General features: G+C 42.9%; 1 long non-coding RNA gene across 2 annotated transcripts; it reads left to right on the forward strand.

The window, feature by feature from the left end:
- The first annotated feature begins 5,706 nt into the window (after positions 1 to 5,706).
- Positions 5,707 to 18,668, forward strand: LOC119454472 (uncharacterized). 2 transcript variants are annotated; one of them, XR_007465134.1, is made up of 5 exons: positions 5,707 to 5,929; positions 7,385 to 7,481; positions 9,531 to 9,599; positions 12,478 to 12,532; positions 15,729 to 18,668. It is a non-coding gene; the product is annotated as an uncharacterized LOC119454472 (long non-coding RNA). The 2 variants fall into 2 exon arrangements; XR_005192581.2 differs by lacking the exon at positions 12,478 to 12,532 and having other exon boundaries at positions 15,729 to 18,667.
- The last annotated feature ends 1,127 nt before the right edge of the window (positions 18,669 to 19,795 follow it).

Raw genomic sequence — 19,795 nt, forward strand, 5'->3', positions numbered from 1 at the left:
AGTTATATCAGTGTATTACGTTTTAGAGGAGTGCAAAATTTTTGAAGTGTATATATATTAAAGACATGTATAATCAATTACAAGTTTCAGTTTCAGCAAGTCCCGTTGCCATGAAAAACGGCAAAGCTTGACAAGCAAAGCCAAAGACCAATTCATTTACAGTCACTGACTTGGTTAGTGCACCTGCTTGATTATTTGAAGATCGATCCAAGAGCACCGCAACCTTCTTTATAGAACCAATGTGTAAAGACTACCAAAGTTTTGAACGGCTTATTTAAGGTGCCCTGTTCGACTTTTGTGCAGGTTCTGCACGCACAAGGCCATTAAAAATGGTAGCTGTGAAGAAGCCGCCATTCAGGTTGTCCCCCGTGCTCTCACTTTTGCTCATGATATGGCTTCTCAACTACCTGAGAGCTGTACCGCTGGTAAGACCTGACGGCAAATGTAGGTATGGCAACGGTCGGCAAACCGACGCAGGAAATTAATGCCCATGACTGATCATGTCAGGTTGTGCACACGAGCTCGGCTGAGGGATGCAAAAGCAGAGAGCGTGCCTATGAAGTTCCGTTTGCGCACTTACTAGATGGAACAGATTAAGCTTGCATGTAGACAGAAAGCATCGAAATGAACTTGTGCAACGCAGCCTAAGCTACCCGATGACACAGTCAAAATCGCACTTTGCAGCATCACATTAATCGTTGAACACAAAAAGCTCTCGTGTGCTCGACCATCACAAAAAATGGAGGACGCTTAAGCTTCGCCTTTAAGAGTTGAACGCGATAGCGTTATCGTGACCCGTTCGCATCTTATCGTTCGCATACGGCAAGTAGACTTCATTCACTGCAACACTGAACTTGGGAAGGCCAGCTTACAAATGCCAAGCTTACACCAATCCCTTTAAAGTTGGCTTCCCTTTTAAACTGAAATGCATTGCTGGAAAGACGTTTTCCCAGGGGCTGTATAAGTGGTCTTATATTAAAATGTGAAGGCCCTAGCATCTTTTTTTATTATTTTAATAATTGTTTGCTGTTGCCCCGACGTGCGCAGGCCTGGTAGAAACGTTTGAGTTTTCTCGACGGAGCATTCGGTTTTCTCGTACATTCAAATTACAATCCGACGCGTATTGGTGAACAATCCGACGGCGAATCCGACGCTAAATGGTAAAATTGTACTTTACCATTTTTTGGTGGATTTCACTGTGAGAAATTCAATTTTTGTTCACCAAAACATTGAATCACGTGGAGGGCCAGTGCGGTCGATGTGGTTGGATGATTTTCTCCGCCACCCGCGATTACACGCCGGTTGCTGAGGCCAGATTTTCTGCTGCTGGCCCTAAACGCTATCACGTTAAAATTACAAAATAGGCTGAGGCACAACAAAAGCCTCTAAATGAACGAAAATGAAAAGAATGGTGAACTTGCGTTTTCACATGAAAATATATCAAACAGCACTGATAATAAACCGGTTCAAGAGAGAAATCTATTTTATGCTGTGCAAGCAAAGAACCACTTTATTTTTTATTTTATCCAAATTTGTTATTATGTGGCATTTGTGTCAAGCTTTTATGTAATTCCGCAACTAGTATTCAAACCATTCACTTTGACATTATTTGGCACTAATTACTATTAGCTTAAATTTTTCTTCTAACAAAAAATCTATATTCAAACAAGCCTTGGTATTTTGCATACTAAGCTAGCAGCGATGGAGTCACACCAGGTTTTTTCAACGTTGGTGAAAATTGCATCCACTAGAGCAGGGGTTCTAGGGCATATTGGTCCCCGGGAAACCTCCTAAGCTCCATGAAAGGCTCTAAGCAGGGGGAGTGCGCGCCTGCGTATGCGCTCAGCCTCAGCCGCACTTACAGCTATGCGCAGCCACAGCCGAGATCCGCGCCAGAAATCAAGGCCGCACGAGCAAAGCGAGTGAGTGCGGGAAGGCACCCTCGCGACGCCATTACCTTTTCTGTCGCACCCTGACACGCTTTCACTCACACCTGAAGCACACAGTGCACGGGGCGTGGTAGTATCTTATCGCACTTGGACTTTATACGGGACTTCGTCGGTCGCTCATGTCGCGCACTGCGATTTGAGAGGTGCGTTCGCAAGGAGCCGCTTCTAATTCAATCATCTGACCATCTGCGTCCGCGGAAGTTTCCTTTTATTCTCATGGTATTCTTTTGAGGCGGCATTGAAATTTCATTATAAAAATCGCGTATAAACACACTTCGTTATATTGAGGTACTAAATCATGTCTTCTATGGACAAGAGGTTATGAAAAGTTTAGTTCGTTATACTGAGAATTTGGTTATATTGAAGTTTGTTATATCGAGGTTTAACTGTATTTCAGGCAGTACTCATCAAGACCACATCCGCATTATCAGTTGGAAAATGCATTAGAAGCTGAGCCGATCGTAGCGTGTTTGAATATTTTGCAGCATGTTCGCACAATACGTTTACCGGGTGTCACATTTTCTTCTAGCAGTCCCAAGGTAAACATTAATATTAGAGGGCTTCTACCATACTATCTGTATGGAGAAAAAAGCACAACAAAAGGCTAGCCCTGTGTTTTCGCACATTATGTCAATAGTACATAATATACAGTATCACTTTCAATATAGGAGGTAATGAGTTACAATGAGATATGGTGGTCATTCTGTGACCTGTGTTCCAGTATGACCAACATTTGGCATGGGCCCAACGCGTTTACACAACAGGGTTGAGACTACAGGTGTCACCCATGTTTTAAAAACACTTACCATATTGCGAGATGTCCGGAGATCTGTAGCCCCCTGGGCAGTCCTCGAATGGATTTTTGCACTTTTCAAAGTCGGGCGAGGAGAACTTGAGCTCAAATGGCTTGAGAGGGCTGTAAGAGCTGCTATCTGACAGGCTAGGAGATCCAAATTCTTCGCCAGCTGATTGTAGGATGCTCCCTTTTAACCTAGTGGTTGAAAACATCAGCAAGGGAGATAGATGGTGAACACTTGGAATTTCACTATGAATTAAATTATTAGTAGAAGTGGGCAAAGATAAACGTTTTCGAATACTAACTGAAGACAAATATAGTAAGTATCAAATGCAGTGGACTTCGAATAAACAAAACTTGCTTAAACGGAAATGCAGCATAATCAGAACAGTGGTGTCAACTTTAATTGGCTAACGGAACCCATCTTTCTGCGAACACCGTTTAAACTGAACTTTAACAGAAAGTACCACTTTCCTCATAAGTGTATGGGAAGTGAAAGAAACATGTCATATGGTGAGGCTACTGCGAACTAATACTGTCATGGCGCTCTTTGGCCATACCTGGCCCTTGCGCCACTAAACCCCAACAATCATCATCATCATATGGTGAGGCTATGTAGAGTGAAGATAGCCCAGTCCATCACGCAGTAGCGGGACGGTTCATGCAACTTAAACATGGTGAAGTTGCAATTGTGTTTCTATCATGAGGACTTTGGTGATTCCTGAGGCGGAACAGAACAATGGAATCGGTAGGATCTTTCAGTCTCGTTGCCACTGCTGTTTCATTCAAAGCGCCAGAAATAAGGAAATCCAGATGATGCTCTCGTTACCTGCTCTGAAGAGATATTTGAAATTATTTATCGGTGGAATCCATGGCACATGCCACGATTCTGTTAACGAAGACGGTTATTACTCTCCCAGTGTGCGTTACCGTTTCTAACCGGATGGCAAGAGATACAGTTGAAAGTTTGAAGCGCTTTCTCAAATGCAAGGACTGCGCAGTATCATCGGGTATCCTTCCGTGCATGTACATTACCTCGCGCGAAAACTATCGAAATTAGAAGCAGAACCTCTTTGATATCCCAGTAATATTAACCCTTTCAGGCACAAATTTTATTCATTTAAAACTTGTTACTTCAGAGTCACAAAAAGTGTACAGTTGCAAGATTAAGAGTTTTCAATTCTTTAGTGAGTTTTGTCAAGTTCACAGAATGTAGACTCCATGTGAAAACTGACTACAGAAACAGCAGAAATGAAAACAGGAACTCTTTCATGCCTACCAGGCTCGCACCTAACCAGCCCCTTGAATATTGTGACCAATGCAACACAGTGAAACACATGTGCCAGGCCACGAAGACGACGCTGAAGTAGCACGCGGGTGGAAAAACAGACAACGCGACAACGATGTCGCGTTGACTGCTCAAATAAAGTGCTGTTATCCGTGCTCTACACCGGGTTTCTCGACTCTTACTAGGATGTGAAAATATGATTTTGCACCTTGGCCTTGATTCGTGACCACTGCTGTCACGAACAACATTCGTGACAACATTCGTGACCACTGCTGTGATGGGGCAGCTAACATGTCCGGCCATTTTGCAGTAGTTCCGGAAAAGATTAGTGATTCTGAGACAAGATCTTTGTATGTAGGTTGTTATAATGATCCTATATTGCAGAAAACTAGTAAGAGCTGTAAAATCACTGACGATGCTTTGAGAACCGTAAAAGATCCTTCCAAAGTCATTCTTGAATCAAAAATGTGGAAAATTGGTCATTTGTCTATTGTTATTCGCTCAATAGGGGATCCATCGGATGAGCCAGATCAATGCCAGTGACAGCATTCTGCCACTGTGCCCGACGAGGTAGACAGTCAGGGTAAAGCCGATGAAAAGGCTCACTGAGGACCACGCCAGGGTCCAAGAAACACTGAGTGAGATCCTTTAAGAAACACGCTTGATGGCAGGCAACAGCAAAGCTGTTTTGAAGGGATACCAAACACTCCTGGGAAAGTGTGAAATGTTGGGAATAAATATTTCAATAGCTCCCTTTGGTCTGTGCGAGGAACTAGCAAGGGGTCCTCCAACGCTCAACGATTCACGCTGCAGGTGTGCAAGAAGCTATAGAGAGACTGTGCAAGGCATTGTCCTGCCTTCGGTCTGAAATTGAGTTTCAGGAGATGTGGGACTGCATGGCCGCTGTTGCAACTCAACTAGGCCTAAACAAGCGTCCCAGTAGAAGGCCTACAAAGACATCGAGGAGGTTTCGGATGTTCACCTTATCTCTCCCGCCAGTTGCACTTGACCCCAAAGCTGCATTGCGCAAAGAATACATTGAGGCGATCGATCATATTACGAGCGAAATGCGGCGGTGCTTTGATCAGCCTCGTATGGAGCAGCTAATGAAATTAGAAGGAGCATTGATTGACGCCGCCAGAGGAACACAACACTCAGCTGATGACCTAAACGTGGCATAAGGTGTGCACGTTGCCAATTTTGATCTAAGCCAGCTCGCGGCGCAGTTCTTACTTTTTCCTTCCAATGTCGAGTCTCTATCAGCTGTAAGCATTTCAAAGACTCTTCAGGCGAAATGTGAATAATTCCGTGCACTGTAAACACAAATTAGCCCATATGGGCGTTTTAACAGCTGACATGCCCTTTTTCCTCCCAAGCTCAAAACAGGTACTCACACGAGATGGAGAAAAACAAGCTAGAACCTTTATTTTACCCTCGACCTCATTCAGATGAACATTAAGGGGATGTTGCGGTATTAAAATGGGGGTTTTCAAAAAATAACTGGCGTTGGGTAGATAGGGAGTGCTGAATACGCCCATATCTAACCCGAGCCAAACAGCTAAATGAACAACTCAGCCGCCAGATGCCGCCTGCCATGACCAACATGGCTCGAGCGATCACCCCGAGCGACAATTTCAGTACAATTTCTGCACTCAGATTCGAAATATCCCGCGCAAGGTGCGTCCGCGCTGTTTTTCTGTTTGGAGTAGCCGCGCTAGCGCTGCAGGCGCTGCAGAGAATGCCGCGCAAAACCCTAAACCATGCAAGCGCCGCGCCGACGGGTCTTCGGAGTGCGCGCGCTCGAAGCGACCAAGCGGCAGCCATTACCACCAGCGTCGGCGCATTGTTCTGCCGTCGTTGGTGTCTCCCGCAGTTTCGAACAGCCAAGACTCCACGGTAAGTTATTTTCAACGACCGCTGCACGTTCTGTGTTTGCATATGTGTTCAGAGGCGCGGATACGAGTTATTGAAGGCCTCAGTGCAACAGTTGGCCGTCCCGAACCGTTTTGCAAACTTTGCCTTGCACGATCACCGTGTTTGTGCGAGCTTTGTCGTATTCGAAGCGAGTGCTTAGAGTGGAGCGAGAGTAGTTAGAAAACATGATTTTAGATGATGAGGAACTTTGCCATGTCTTTGAGGTCTGTTAATAGGATATGGCTGTGAGCGTTCTTGCTGTTTCCCCAAGCGCAAGCCACTACCAGAGAAGTTACGTGCAGTGCGGGGTGAGCTAAGCCGCCAAGCTTCGCCGCCTAACCGCGGCCTTACTGCGATGCGAGTGTGTGCGGGTTTCGGTGCTTCTTTGTGCGCGGTATCTGCTAGCTGCCGCGTACGTGGCGCCCATCCCCTCGTACGGTTGTGTGCAGTAGGTCGCTTACTAAGCGTGCACTGTGTAGATTTGCCGCACGCTCCGGGCCGGCGTCTGTCTGTGCGCCCACGCCGCTGATTGTGCAGGCAGTGCGCGATTGCTGCGCCTAGCCGCGCAGCTTGGGGAGCCAGCACCCGTCGACTTTGGTCTTTAGATTACCGTTCACATCACCGGATATGTCGTCACTCGACCCCTGGCGGGCAGAAAACGATGCGGCTGGCTTGACCAAACATTAATTTACGCGACAGCGTTGGCGGCGATAGGTCACGGGAAAGTAGCGCGGTGGCTGTGTTATTTGCTGATGCAGTGACTACGCCTCCCATGCAAGCACTATGCAATATCTATATAGTCGGCGATTGTACACTTTTATTATTCGACTGCCCGCTCTGTGCACTGGATGCCTTGACTTGTTTAATGTTTGTTTTGCTGCTGCACCATTGCGTACAGATATTCAGTTTTTATTTCTACATACCAAATTCATACAAAGTCGCCCTTTCAAACTCAGGATCTTATCACACTTGACAGTGTGATCGTACTGTGCACGAGTAATATTAACTCAATTCCTCCTGCTGGTAAACAAAAAGAATGGCTGGCTGATCAACCCAAATCTGACAAAAATGTGCTTTAGGTCCGCCATTGTCTATTGTAAAAAGACATACTACCTTGGTATTCAATGTCAGTGACACTCATTAATTATGCATCCTCTTGACCGAAATAATTTGTCTTGGAAGCCATTCAGTTTATGTGATCAGTAAACATTTCATGGCTTAAGTGCATAGGGGCATGAGTTGGGTAACGGCTTTAGTTGTAAAGAGTAAAGCCTGTTAAAATATAAAATTTTGGCAAGGGGCATAGTTCACCAATAATGTAAGCTGAACAGCATACAAAACTCAGCGTAGCAGCTACAGTAATCCCATATTAACTTGCGGCCAGCTGTTGCGTGCTCTATCTAACATTGCTGTCTAATTTTTCACTTGTGTTTCAAGACTGCAGCCGTTTCATTGCCAGCTGTAAGGATGAAGAAGCTTCATAGCCGGACATCAGACGCTATCCAAGTTCCCCTTTTCAGCAACAGAGGCCTAGGTATGCTCTTACCTAGTTTTTTTACCCTGTATTTTTTACCTGCAATGGCTACTTTTGTGGCTTCAGTTAGAGGGAATGCTGTGACACCTGTTCCATGGGACAGAACACATATATAGGCATGTGTGTTCCAGTATGAAAATAAAAATACTGAAGGAGCCCAACATGACGTATTTGAGGACAAATGTATGATGTAAATTACTATGTGACAAATAAAAAAAACGACAAAACTTGGTGCACAGTGTGCAGATGTGTGCATCAGAATAACAACGAAAACCTTGTGCAAGTTTAAAAAAATGTTCACTAGATTGTTTTGTGTGGCATTATTATCATTGTTCTCTATCACATTATTGCAAAACTGTACTCTCTATTATTGCGTGTTAAAAACACAGTACATCATTTGCCTTCACCGTCATATGCATAGAACATATGCATATAAACAGAGTGGAATTCTTAAAAAGTTGCTTTGCTTCACCGACCCTAATTTTATGTCATTCTCAAGTTTTCCCATCTATTTAAAAAAGTATCATGAACACTTTCCAGGGTTTACAGGCAGCTTAAGCACATTGTGCCTGACTGTGAAGAAGCCAAAGAGGTCTCAGTGTCTATAGTGGTGTGTGGTAAATGCAAGTTTCTTGATTGATGCTTTATGCTTAGTACCAATTGGATTAAGTCATGATTTTATCAAAATGTTTGTTTTCCAGGCAAATGTCATTTGATGTGTGTCCCAAGAACCACACTTTTTAATACAGTTGCTCATTCTCTAAGTCCACTGCTTGGTATTATGAAATGCACGTACCTTGTAAGCATAGTGTTCGGCCTTCAGCTTAAGGTAGTATTGGCACGCTTGCATGCATATAAAGTAGCATTAATACAAATGTGAAAACAACTGATAACATGACACAGCTATGTATAAACATTTTCACATGAGCGCAATCCTTAGGAAAGTAAGTAAAAATATGATAATGTGCTTATATGATAAACAGTGTGGATGTTTCAGGAGCATGGCCTTTTACCGTCATATACAATAACAGTTCGTCATTTAGGATTATAAAACTATTTGCCTTATTTGTGTGCAACTGCTCTAAATTTGAAAATTCTCGTTGATTGCATTAGGAAGTTTTTGGGAGTGTCTTGAGTCACTGCCAGAATTAAATTTGTAATTGGAGCCATCGTATGTGTGATAACAAAAAAAACATCTTGGAACCAGTTTACTGTTATGCAGTATGCTAAGTGTGCATATTAGAACAGTAACTTATATTTTCATTGTAGACATGTATAAAGTGTGTATGTACACATCTTGAAGTCGTAGACTGTGCAGTTTTATTCAGATGTGTGATTGTGTGGATGTAGGTTTTTCTGTATAGCATTGTCTAGTATTTTTAGCAGTACATTAAGGTGTGAAACAAAGAGAAAAATATTGTTCAAACAAAGTGGTTGAAGTTTACTCTTAAGAGGCTTAAGCACATTTGGATGACTTTACACTATGTAGTAAAACAAGAATAGGAACTGAGCTGCTCATCACAACCATATGGCACCAACAAACAATGAAGACAAGGAAAGAAAAAAAGAACAGAAGTGAAATGGACCAAAGGACAACTCGTGCTGATGGGAGCTGTATTCGCATCTGCATGATGCATGCAATCTTTTATTGAGTTAAAGCAACAGCTCTACCTCCTGTTCACTTTGTTGCACATTTCTGTGTGTGTACTAAGTCTGGCCCTGTAAGCGTTAAGCAGTGCCACTCGTGGCCTTGGTGCTGGATGTAACACATCCTTCTAACTGTAGGTGTCATGTATTATGTGAACCTAAGTTTTCTTGAATTCATGTACCCCACAAAAGCTGCACTTGAAACAATATGCTATTTACGCCACCATTGCCATGAGTAGCACTGGCTGACAGTCCCATAGCCAGACATTGATTTGCCTTGCTTAACTATTCTGCAAAACTGTTTTGCATGCAAATGTGGTAATTGGTATACATGCTAAATGCCTCACAGCATAAAATTTTTGATATGCATCTTACAATTCTTATTATTTTGTTTTAACTCAGGATGTCATTCTACCTGTGCTGCATTGTGTGGCTGACCACTCCAAGGTTCTCAGCAGAATCATTACACAGGTGTGTATCTTTGTGATTCTGAGTACAGGTATCTATGTAGTTTACATTTGGTGTAATTGCACACATGAAATGAAAAACAGATTAAAATATGAGCTGACAGGCACTGTCTCCAAACTTTAGTTACAAAGGCAAATCTTTTTTAACAGTTGTCTTTATAGCAATACAAAAGAACGTGCACATCAAATCACCAGTGTCTAACAAGCAACATCATTGTAGTGTAGAATAAACCAAAACATCATATGAAAAAATGTACTAAATTAGGGACTGTATTAAAATATCTTGAGAAACACCATTTCTTAAGAGCGACAGTTTGTGTATTGGAGCCTTAAACTATTTCTCGGGTTACTCTGTCTCGTTTCTTGAACCCAAGTGATGTCTTTTTCCTTTGGTTAGTGATTTTACTCAGACCGCTGCATATTTTGGCGCAGTCGATGATCAATATCTGTGACCGCTTCAAGTGGCGCTCCCCGTGACAAATACTGTCAACAGTACTGTTATTGCGGCAAAAGTACCTACAGCTACTTCTGTGGAAGATCACGCGAACTGAATAACCTACATAAAAGCATCAGTTGACTCCGCTAAGAGCCTTTTAGGCCCTACGCACCAGACTAGGATGCAAGATTTAGGTTATTTTGCAACCAAGACGCCCACATACAATGCTTAAAACATGAATAACGTGGCGAGTTGGGTATATTGGTACATTATTACGAGAATTTCAGCGCAATAAAACACAAGGATGACACATAGAAACGACCAGGACAAGTGCTGAACTTGCAACAGGTTTTATTGTAGCGAATTTCACATATATATGCACTATCCAACACAGACGTCATTATCTGCACATGCGTAGAAATACCATCTCTTTATCTGAGAGTTGTATCGATGGAATGCTAACACACCTTTCCTCTAGCCAGGCAATACATTCTGCTTCAACAATTTCTCGAGTGAAGCGCGATTTGCTCTTCATAATGACAGACGTGTTGTGTATGTCAGGTGAACAATCCTCACATGTTAAACATTGACAAGCCGGGAAACCTTGAGTCTTTCCCTTCATGCGCGTTTTTCACATAGTTTGCATGCTCCCTAACACTTAACCTAAGATTGACGCATCTCCCAGTTTGGCCAACATACACCTTTCAGCATCTTAGAGGGATTTCGTAGACTACACCTTCTGCACAATCAACAAAGGGTGGAGGGTGCCTATGCGTTGTGCCGCATGCTTGCTCCTTTCTTACCTCTGGGTCGGTCATTGTGCAGAGCTTGGACAGCCTGTTAGGTGCGGTGAATACGACTTTTACGTCGTACTGCTGGGCCACCTTTTTCAGGTTGTCTGAAATCTTGTGTACATACGGTATCACAGCTACCTTCTACCTGCACGCTGATACTGTATGTTCACAAGCTTTCACACAACCTGAAAAAGGTGGCCCAGTGGTACGACGTAAAAGTTGTATTCACCGCACCTAACAGGCTGTCCAAGCTCTGCACAATGACCCACCCAGAGGTAAGGAAGCAGCAAGTCTGCAGCACAACGCATAGGCACCCTCCACCCTTTGTTCATTGCACAGAAGGTGTAGTCTACGAAATCTCTTCAAGATGCGGAAAGGTATATGTTGGCCAATCTGGGAGATGCATCGACGTTAGGTTAAGTGTTAGGGAGCATGGAAACTATCTGAAAAACGCACATGAAGCGAAAGACTTTCAAGGTTTCCTGGCTTGTCATTGTTCAACATGTAAGGATTGTTCACCTGACCTGCATAACACGTCTGTCATTATGAAAAGCAAATCGTGCTTCACTCGAGAAATTATTGAAGCAGAACATATTTCCCGGCTAGGGGGGGGGGAAGGTGTGTTAGCATGCCATCGATACAACTCTCAGATAAAGAGATGGTGTTTCTACGCATGTGCAGCTAATGACGTTTGTGTAATGAAATATATGTGCAATTGGCTACAATAAAACTTGTTGTAAGTTCAGCGCTTGTCCTGCTCGTTTCTTTGTGTCTTCCTTGGGTGCTATTGCGCTGCAGTTCTTGTAATAATGTGCTGTGGCTTTTTTTTCTTCTTTTGAGTCTGTTGTTTAAAAGGTCATTTTTCTTTTCAGTGTCTTAGATAAAGTCAGTCACAAGAAAGTTGCGACTATATTTTGGTTTCAGCAACCCTTTGTGTGACTTGACACAATTCCTTCACACGTTGCAACAACCAAGCTTATTTTTTAAATGTATGCCTTTCTTTCAGCATGGAAAAAATCTTACATGAAACAAGGCCATAAGTACTGCTTATGCATTTGTACGATATTCCGACAGAAAGGTGAAAAGTAATAAATCTGTGCTTTCATAAATTTTCTACCCAATCTACAAAATTTCTTAATGGGAATGAGACAAATTCATTTGTTTGCACTAGCCTATAACAGAAACAAGAAATTACAAACTTAACTTTTAAGAGGGCCCTGAAAGGGGCCCAAGGGGGCAGTTGGTGTGCGCGTCCTCTTTTTTAGCGCAGCCATCGCCGCACATGGCTGTCGGTGCAGCTGAGCACATATGCAGCCTGCGCACCTTGTTCTAGGGTAATCTGCTGCGTGTGCAGAGTGGGCATGCTTACATAGTGTGGCATTATGTGCATTGTCTTCCCGCTTTGCGAGCACCACTATAACGTGACAAAAGCAGCGTGTGGCCATTTGGTTATCCCAATTCTGGTGTAATGGCACCACAAAAAGTGAACGAATATGTGCACACATGACAAGCCTCAGCTCTCACCTCAAGCTTTAGAATCAAGAAACAGACAATATATAATAACAAGTGGTGATGGGATGCGATGTTATCTATTAAAATTTTTTGTGCAGTGCAACTGATAGGTGACTGATGCATTTGTCATTCTGTTTAAGTTTCAGAAGCCACAATTGCTTGGCATGTTGTCTGGTCACGATGCGGGGCTACAATGTGAGTTTTGTTGAACACAGTACTGCCGCCACATTTGTTATTGTTTCACAATGCACGAGGGCAGGTTGTTTCACACAGATGAGTCATGCTCCCCAATCACGCATTAATACAGCATCCCATCTGTCCAATGTACGCACAACCTTTTGAGGACTCCAGACTGTACACAACACTTGTGGCCTAGTTTGCCAGATGCATATTATGCCGTAAGCCCCAACCAACCTTCTTCATTTATTGACTTCTGCCTTTTTTGTCACAGCACAAAACCGTCCTAACAAGGGCCTGTGAAAAAATGATTTGCACAACTGAATTAGGCATGACGATGGAATATAATGAATGAGATGAGCCAAGTAAAAAATGGTCGCAGTTGTTTCGTATGCTTTTGTGCTTTTTCAGGGGCAAAAGTGCGTTTGGTCCCTATGGGCTAAATGCTTTTTTTTTCTGTAGGAAGCTTGTGAACAGAGATTTACTCTGATGTGAGAAAAATACTGCAGCCAGGAAAACAATTTGGTTGTTGCGTGTGGCACGATATGAAGGAGGTGATGCACTGTGCAACAGAGGTTGTGTACAGTTGGCCATGGCCATCTTGTTATGCCTACATTGTGTAGACAGATATTGTATTAATTTGAGATTGGGGTGAATCGGGTTTGTGCCTAACAAATCTCATCTGCACATTGCAACATACGGCAAAAAAGTGGGTTCATTCTTGTGTTCCACAAAACTCGTTATAGCCTAAAATTATGAAACTTGGACATCATAACAAGCACAACGGAATGCGGACCCAAAGAGACACAGACTGGATGGGTGCTAGTCTATATCTCTTCGCGTTCGGGTTCCTTCCTGCTCGTTATGATGTCCAAGTTTTGTTATCACAAACAAGCCCAAACTTCTGCATTGAACAAAACTTATGACCAGAGAGTACATAAGATAATTAAGCTTTCGCAGATTCACAATGCAAAGGAAAAATGCATCGCTCATTCTCAGTTACTTTCGATGAAGAAAATGTTTTTGAATGAATGACGTCACTTCATATCACCACGTGTTATTTGCGATTTCTGTTTTCGTATTAAAGCTAGAGTTGAGAGTAGGCACTTGTGTCCTACTTGTCGTTGTCTTCGTTTACTTTCTGTGATGCCATAAGCCAGAATAAATCCATGACATGAACTGCCAGTTCATATAGCTCTACATTGTATGCAGTATGGCTGCTGGCCTGACTTTGACAAGTGCGTAGTAGCAGTAAAAACTTCAGAAGAGTAGAACTTCGGGCCAGTTGATGATGCATATAGAGTATGGTGAAGTGCAATAGATGAGACAATGTGAGGTGAGAAAGACGGGTGAAGCTCTACTGACAACTGTGAACGTTTATTCGAAAATTTTGCTGCACCAGGACAATGCGCGCATGTGCTCAAGATACCCGAAACCAACAATAAACAGAGCAGGCACAAAAAAAACAAGAAAATACGGCAAAAATTGCTTACATGTGCACGATCTCTTCTTCAAACGTGATAATTGGGAAGCATGTGTACTCTGTCAACTGCGCACAACTGGCACAAGAGACATCAAAAATGAAACAGAAGTAGAACTAGCTTAGCTGTGGCTACCTGTGAATAGCGCTTCTTTGTTTAAAGTGCCACCAAAGCCACGCTGATGCACGTATCAGATCCAGAATTGAAAATAATTTTCAATTAACACTGCTTCAAAAAGCTTGCATTCTAATTTTGTTTTTCCACGGCCTACACCTTCCACATTCTTCAAATACATATAGCAACCGCAACATTTGCAGTCCAAGGCAAGATCCAACCTCTTCTTATTTCAAACACCTGAAGGGCTGTCGCAGCCTGTCGTTCAGGTACTGGCCAGTCTGTCCCAAGTAAACACGACCGCTGCTTGAAGGGATTCTGCACATGACAGAAGTAGCGCATGGGACATACTGATACTCGTGGTTCGTCGTACAGTATTTCCTTACTCGACTACCCGTAACGCATTTGCACAGTTGTGCCAACTTGCATGATGCAGGAAACTGGAACCACCCCATACTTCCCTGTGACTTTATTCAAGTTGTGTGAAACCTTATGCACATAAGCGTTGCCCCCTTGAGGGGGTGGATGTGTTGCTGAGGTTTCACACAACTTAAGGAAAGTAGCAGGGAAGTATCGGTGGATCTTGTGTTTTTTGTGCCATGCAAGTCGGCACAACTGTGCAAATGCGTCGTGGGTAGTCAAATTAGGAAATACTGTATGACGAAATGTGAGTGTCAGTATGCCCCATGCGCTAATTCTGTCGTGTACAGGATTCGTTAAACTGTGGTCGTGTTTGCTTGGGGACAGACTGACCAGTGCCTGAGCGACAGGCTGCGACAATACTTTAGGTGTTTGAAATAAGGAGAAATGTGGGATCTTGCCTTGCAGTGCTAAAGTGTGTTATTGTGGCTTTGGGGGCACTTATCCAAAGAAGTGCGATTCAAAGGTATCCACAGCTCAGCTACTTCTTCTATTTCTGTTCTCTTGTTTATTCCTCTTGGGCCAGTCGTGCGCAGTTGACAGCGTACACATCCTTCCCAATTACCATCACATTCATAAGAGAGTGTGAATGCGTTGTTAGTGATCTTTGCCATATTTCTTTGTTTTTTTGCGCCTGATCTGTTTGTTGCTGGTTTCGGGGTGTCGTGGGCGCATGTCCTGCTGCAGCGAAATTTTCCAATAAACGTTCAGCTGTCAGTTGCGCTTGTCCCGTCTGTCTCGCCTCACCTTGTCCCGTCTATTGCACTTCACCATACTCTAATAGCAGTAAAAAGAGCAACCAACTCATCCGAGCAATAATCAAAGCCCACAGAATTGCCAAATTGAAGGAGAAATGTTTCAGTGTAGGACCTCTTTTGTGAACTGATAAGGAAATGGCATACTTGTTTGCAAACCAATGACCAGGTGCATTTTCCATGCACATACATTATTGTGTGTAACTACTCCCTGCTTCTTAGGTTTTTATGGCTTTTATCAAGCATTCCAGAGTACTTGACTGTTTGTCTGTTGTAAAATTAAATCAGTTGTCATTCAGCACGGCGTGTCATTTTCTATAAGTCCTTTGTCTTTGTACTTGGCGCTGGTCCCACCTAAATATGAATTTCCAAATAGCCTTTTTTTAGATTATAAACAGAATACTTTTAGTACGTATTTCATTACAAAGACTTTCTCAATTTTAGGAAGAAGTCCTGCTGACCCCAAGCATGGTGTGAAATGAAGAAATGGCACTCCACATCCATAGAGAGCTTGATTTCCCCTGTTTCATGCTTACTTGTTGGCATAGCCAGTCTGTTAGCTTAATTTTTGGTTCTTCCCTATTGAATGCTTAAGAAAGACACCAAAACTGTCATTCACTTAAAAAAAATTGTGTTTGCAGACACTCCCATGCACAAAACCCTTGACCTCATTGAATGTTTTTAAAAGAAAATATAGCTTCTGTGCAGCAATAGGCTGAAAAAACGAGGGCAAACAGGAAGGTTGTGACATTAGTGTTCAAGAGTTGGCCAACAAAGGTCACAAGCTGAAGCCAACATCTTTACAAGGGAACAAATGGATTTAGCCTGAGACATTCCTTGTTCGACCAGCCAAGTCTCCTTGTCGAAACATGTGCTCTAGCCTGAGGCGTACATATCCCGTTCTACCACTCTCAATCAACAATACACCAATACAATTAGCAACTCGTGGCAAGGTCGTTAATTCACGTTCGAAGGGAATGTAGTGTGCACCCTGCAAGGTAGCATGAATAGTATGTTATTCACTTGAATGAAATGCAGATTTGCTTGCCAGTTATTTTATCCCCATGTTATAATTGGAAAGCATAGTTCCTAACAGAGAATAATGATTGGAAGTTCACGCAGTTTTGCTCCTTTATGTAAGTTCACACTGTTACAGTTGCTACACTACCAGTCCTGTCTGCGACTGCATAGTAGTGTTCAGAGTACGCAGCCCAATTCAATAGAAGAAGTAGGCTTTTTCCTCAGAAAATGTGCTTCTGCTTCACAGCTTGACGCAGACAAGTATTTTATATCTGGATGGTGACTGCAATAGGATCTGCTTTTTAAATAAGAGCGATATGCGGTTTCAAGTGCAATTAAATGCAATTTCAAATGACCTCAACTTGGGGGATACATGATGGGAGGCAAATGTGAGAAGGAGGATTTGATATTGTTACGCTTGATATGTTACATTTCATACTGTGACATTATCTTAGAACAAGGCACTTGAACATGAGAAAGCACAACTTATTTCATCTAAAGTTGCTACTGTTGGATATGATCAGGGAAGGTACTTATTCGTGACTCCATTTGCAACATGTTACAGTGCTGGCTTAATATTTTGCACTGGGTAGATGAAAAACCACTGCTTGCAGAATATTCAACTAAACAAGGTAGCCATGCTAAAGTGTCCATGCAGAACACAACTCATGCACTATTAGAAAATAAATACACAGGGTGATCGTTTCTAAGTTTTATGGAATTTTTAAAAATCGCCTGTGGCAGACAGCATAATTCTTGTCCTTGAGCTGGACTATTTCAAGAGGCGGATTACTAGCACAAGAAATCGAAACACATATTCAATTAGTTAACGAAAATTTCAGTAATTAACTTTTTAACTGATTAGTTTACAGCACATATTGCAATTAACAAATGGTAGCCGGAGAGCTTGCAAGACGTATCTACTTGAAATGGATTTCCAGCATGACACCAGGTTCTGGATATTATTTCCAAAGTTTGGGACAAAATACATGGGCGTTCTAGTTACTTTTGTGCCTCAATGCAGAAAATAGCATTTTGTAAAAAATGTAAGTTGATCAACAGTGCATTTTTAGGGCAAGTTTGATGGTGTATATCTCCAAACTGGCGTCATTCTGGAAATTCATTCCAAGTGAATATGCCTTGCAATCTCACCGGCTACAATTCGTAAATTGCAATATGGGCTGTAAAGTATTTAATTCAAAAGATAAGTGGATTTTTGTTAATTAGCTGAATATGTGCTACGATTTCTCGTGAAAGTAATGTGAGTGTCTCTGACTAATACAGCTAAGGACTAGAATTATGATATCTGCAACAGGTTATTTTTGAGGATTCTGTAAAACTTAAAAATGATCACCCTGTATATAGGGGACCCTGTTTGGAACTTTCACAAATCTAGTCGTAAACAAAAAGACCAAGGATCAAATCCCGGCCATGGCGGCCGCACTTCGATGGGAGCGAAATACAAGAACACCTGTGTACTTAGATTTAAACATACATTAAAGAATCCCAGGTGGTCCAACTTAATCCAGAGTCCCTTCCAACGGCGTGTCTCAGAATCATATGATGGTTTTGGCTCAAAAAACACTATAAATAAGTTTTTAATCTTTAATAACCTGCTAAAAATGCAACACCATCACCAAACGAAATTTTTTAGCTCGTTTGCGTGATGAGTCCCAATTTCCTAATTTAGTACTTAGGTATTTATCATCGTATGTTTTGTGCTAGTCCATGCAAAATACGACCACTGGTCAGCCTCATTCTACAGTCCACTGTTAATTTTGGGGGGCTCGGCAAGCTCAACATATATATAGGCTGCAAAATTGTGGAATGTCTGCCCAAAGTAAGAGTTCGAACACATGGTTCTGTATTTACAGTTCAATGTGGGACGAGATAAGATTTCTTAAATGATCGTTTCTTTCGTTTACTAATTTTATTGTGTGAGGACATGTAGAATAGTATTGACTGGCTTGTTTACGATGTAGTTTTTTTTTATCCAGATAGTTTTTTAATGGTACAAGGAATGCTTTCGATTTGATAGAAAGAACATATTTTATTATATTTGTTACATTTGGTGTCTAATAAATTTTGTTCTCTTTAGTGCGTGTGTGTGTATGTCGTGTATTTTCCCTTTCAGCGAGTAGCAACTGCTCTCCAAGGCCCCTGCTGACCTCGAAGGCACTGCCGATTACTAGCATTTTCGCGAGGACGACTGCATGACAGCACGTTTGCCAAGAGGGGCTCCGCGATCAGTGAAAGGAAAAGGAAGTCGAAGAAGTGCAACGACGGGTTCATTCGCCATTGGACCACGTGTGCGCGTGACTTCGTCAATGCCCAGGGCCGTCGATTGTGTCACGTGTGGCGAACACGCGGCGAAATGTTTCGTGGCGGGACGCCACCGCGCTTACGCAGTGGCAGACGGAATACAGCAGGATAAAGTGTCGGACGCCGGCGATAGCTACAAGCGGCGGTAGTGCTGGCCAAACGCATGCTCGGGCGGCAGCTCCTCGGACGGCCCTGTTCCCTTGAGCTTTGGTGGCCGGCTTCCGACATTTTGGCCTGTGGTGATCCGTTGGGGGCTGTGTAAGCGCGTGACCCATCGCGACCAAGCATTTCGCTTCGTGCTCGCCCCAGGTAAATTAAACGCCTTTAATTCCATCCGTAAGCTCTCTAATTAATACCAAAAGACGCCCTAAATGCCGCCTTAATGTCAGTGCAAATGCTCCCATTTGTAAATGATAAAACTCCCATTGGGGCCTGCAAAACCTCCCAGTCAAATGGGGGGTAAAGTGGGCATATTACGGTACGCCCGTAGTATGCCGAAGGAATGCCCACCTAAATGGGAGTTTTATCGTACGCCCATTCCATGGGAGCAAAAACATGTACAAATGGGAATGCGCTAGGGGACAAGCGAAAAACGCCCATCTGGGTGTTTTTCTGTTTAGTGTGTGAGCTGTTAGACCAAGTACTCAAATGCATGCAACTTCTTTCTCTACCTGCAGCTGTAGCTTCGGGAGAATGCTCATACAGCACTTATGCCGAATTAAAACTTACTTGTGGAACTGCACAATGCAGAGGAGGCTAACACTGCCACTCACTTTGCATGTTCACAAGGAAAGGACGTCCCTGCTTAACTTATAAGACGTGATCGAAGAATTCGTCACCAGGACTGATGAGCGAACAGCCACTTTTGGTCGTGGAGGCAATCAGTAAGGTGTGCATCTGTCACCATACGTTTGAAATCTGCATCAGACAGCATACGCTAAGTATCTGCAGCTATTGATCACTCTCGTTACGTCTGCCTTGAATTATCAGACGTGAGTCCATAGGCGGGCTGTTTAGAGCTGTATGATGAAGCGGCACTGCCTTGATTAAGCTTGCGAGTATAATAATTCATTCATCTATGAGCAGTGCATACCACGGTGTTCCATGCACAGCTCTGCCCCGTCCCCTTTGGAGCGGTATTTCTTTTCATACACAGCAGGTCAGAACAC

The sequence above is a fragment of the Dermacentor silvarum genome, chromosome 1, assembly GCF_013339745.2.
Source record: "Dermacentor silvarum isolate Dsil-2018 chromosome 1, BIME_Dsil_1.4, whole genome shotgun sequence".
Taxonomy (NCBI): Eukaryota; Metazoa; Arthropoda; class Arachnida; order Ixodida; family Ixodidae; genus Dermacentor; species Dermacentor silvarum.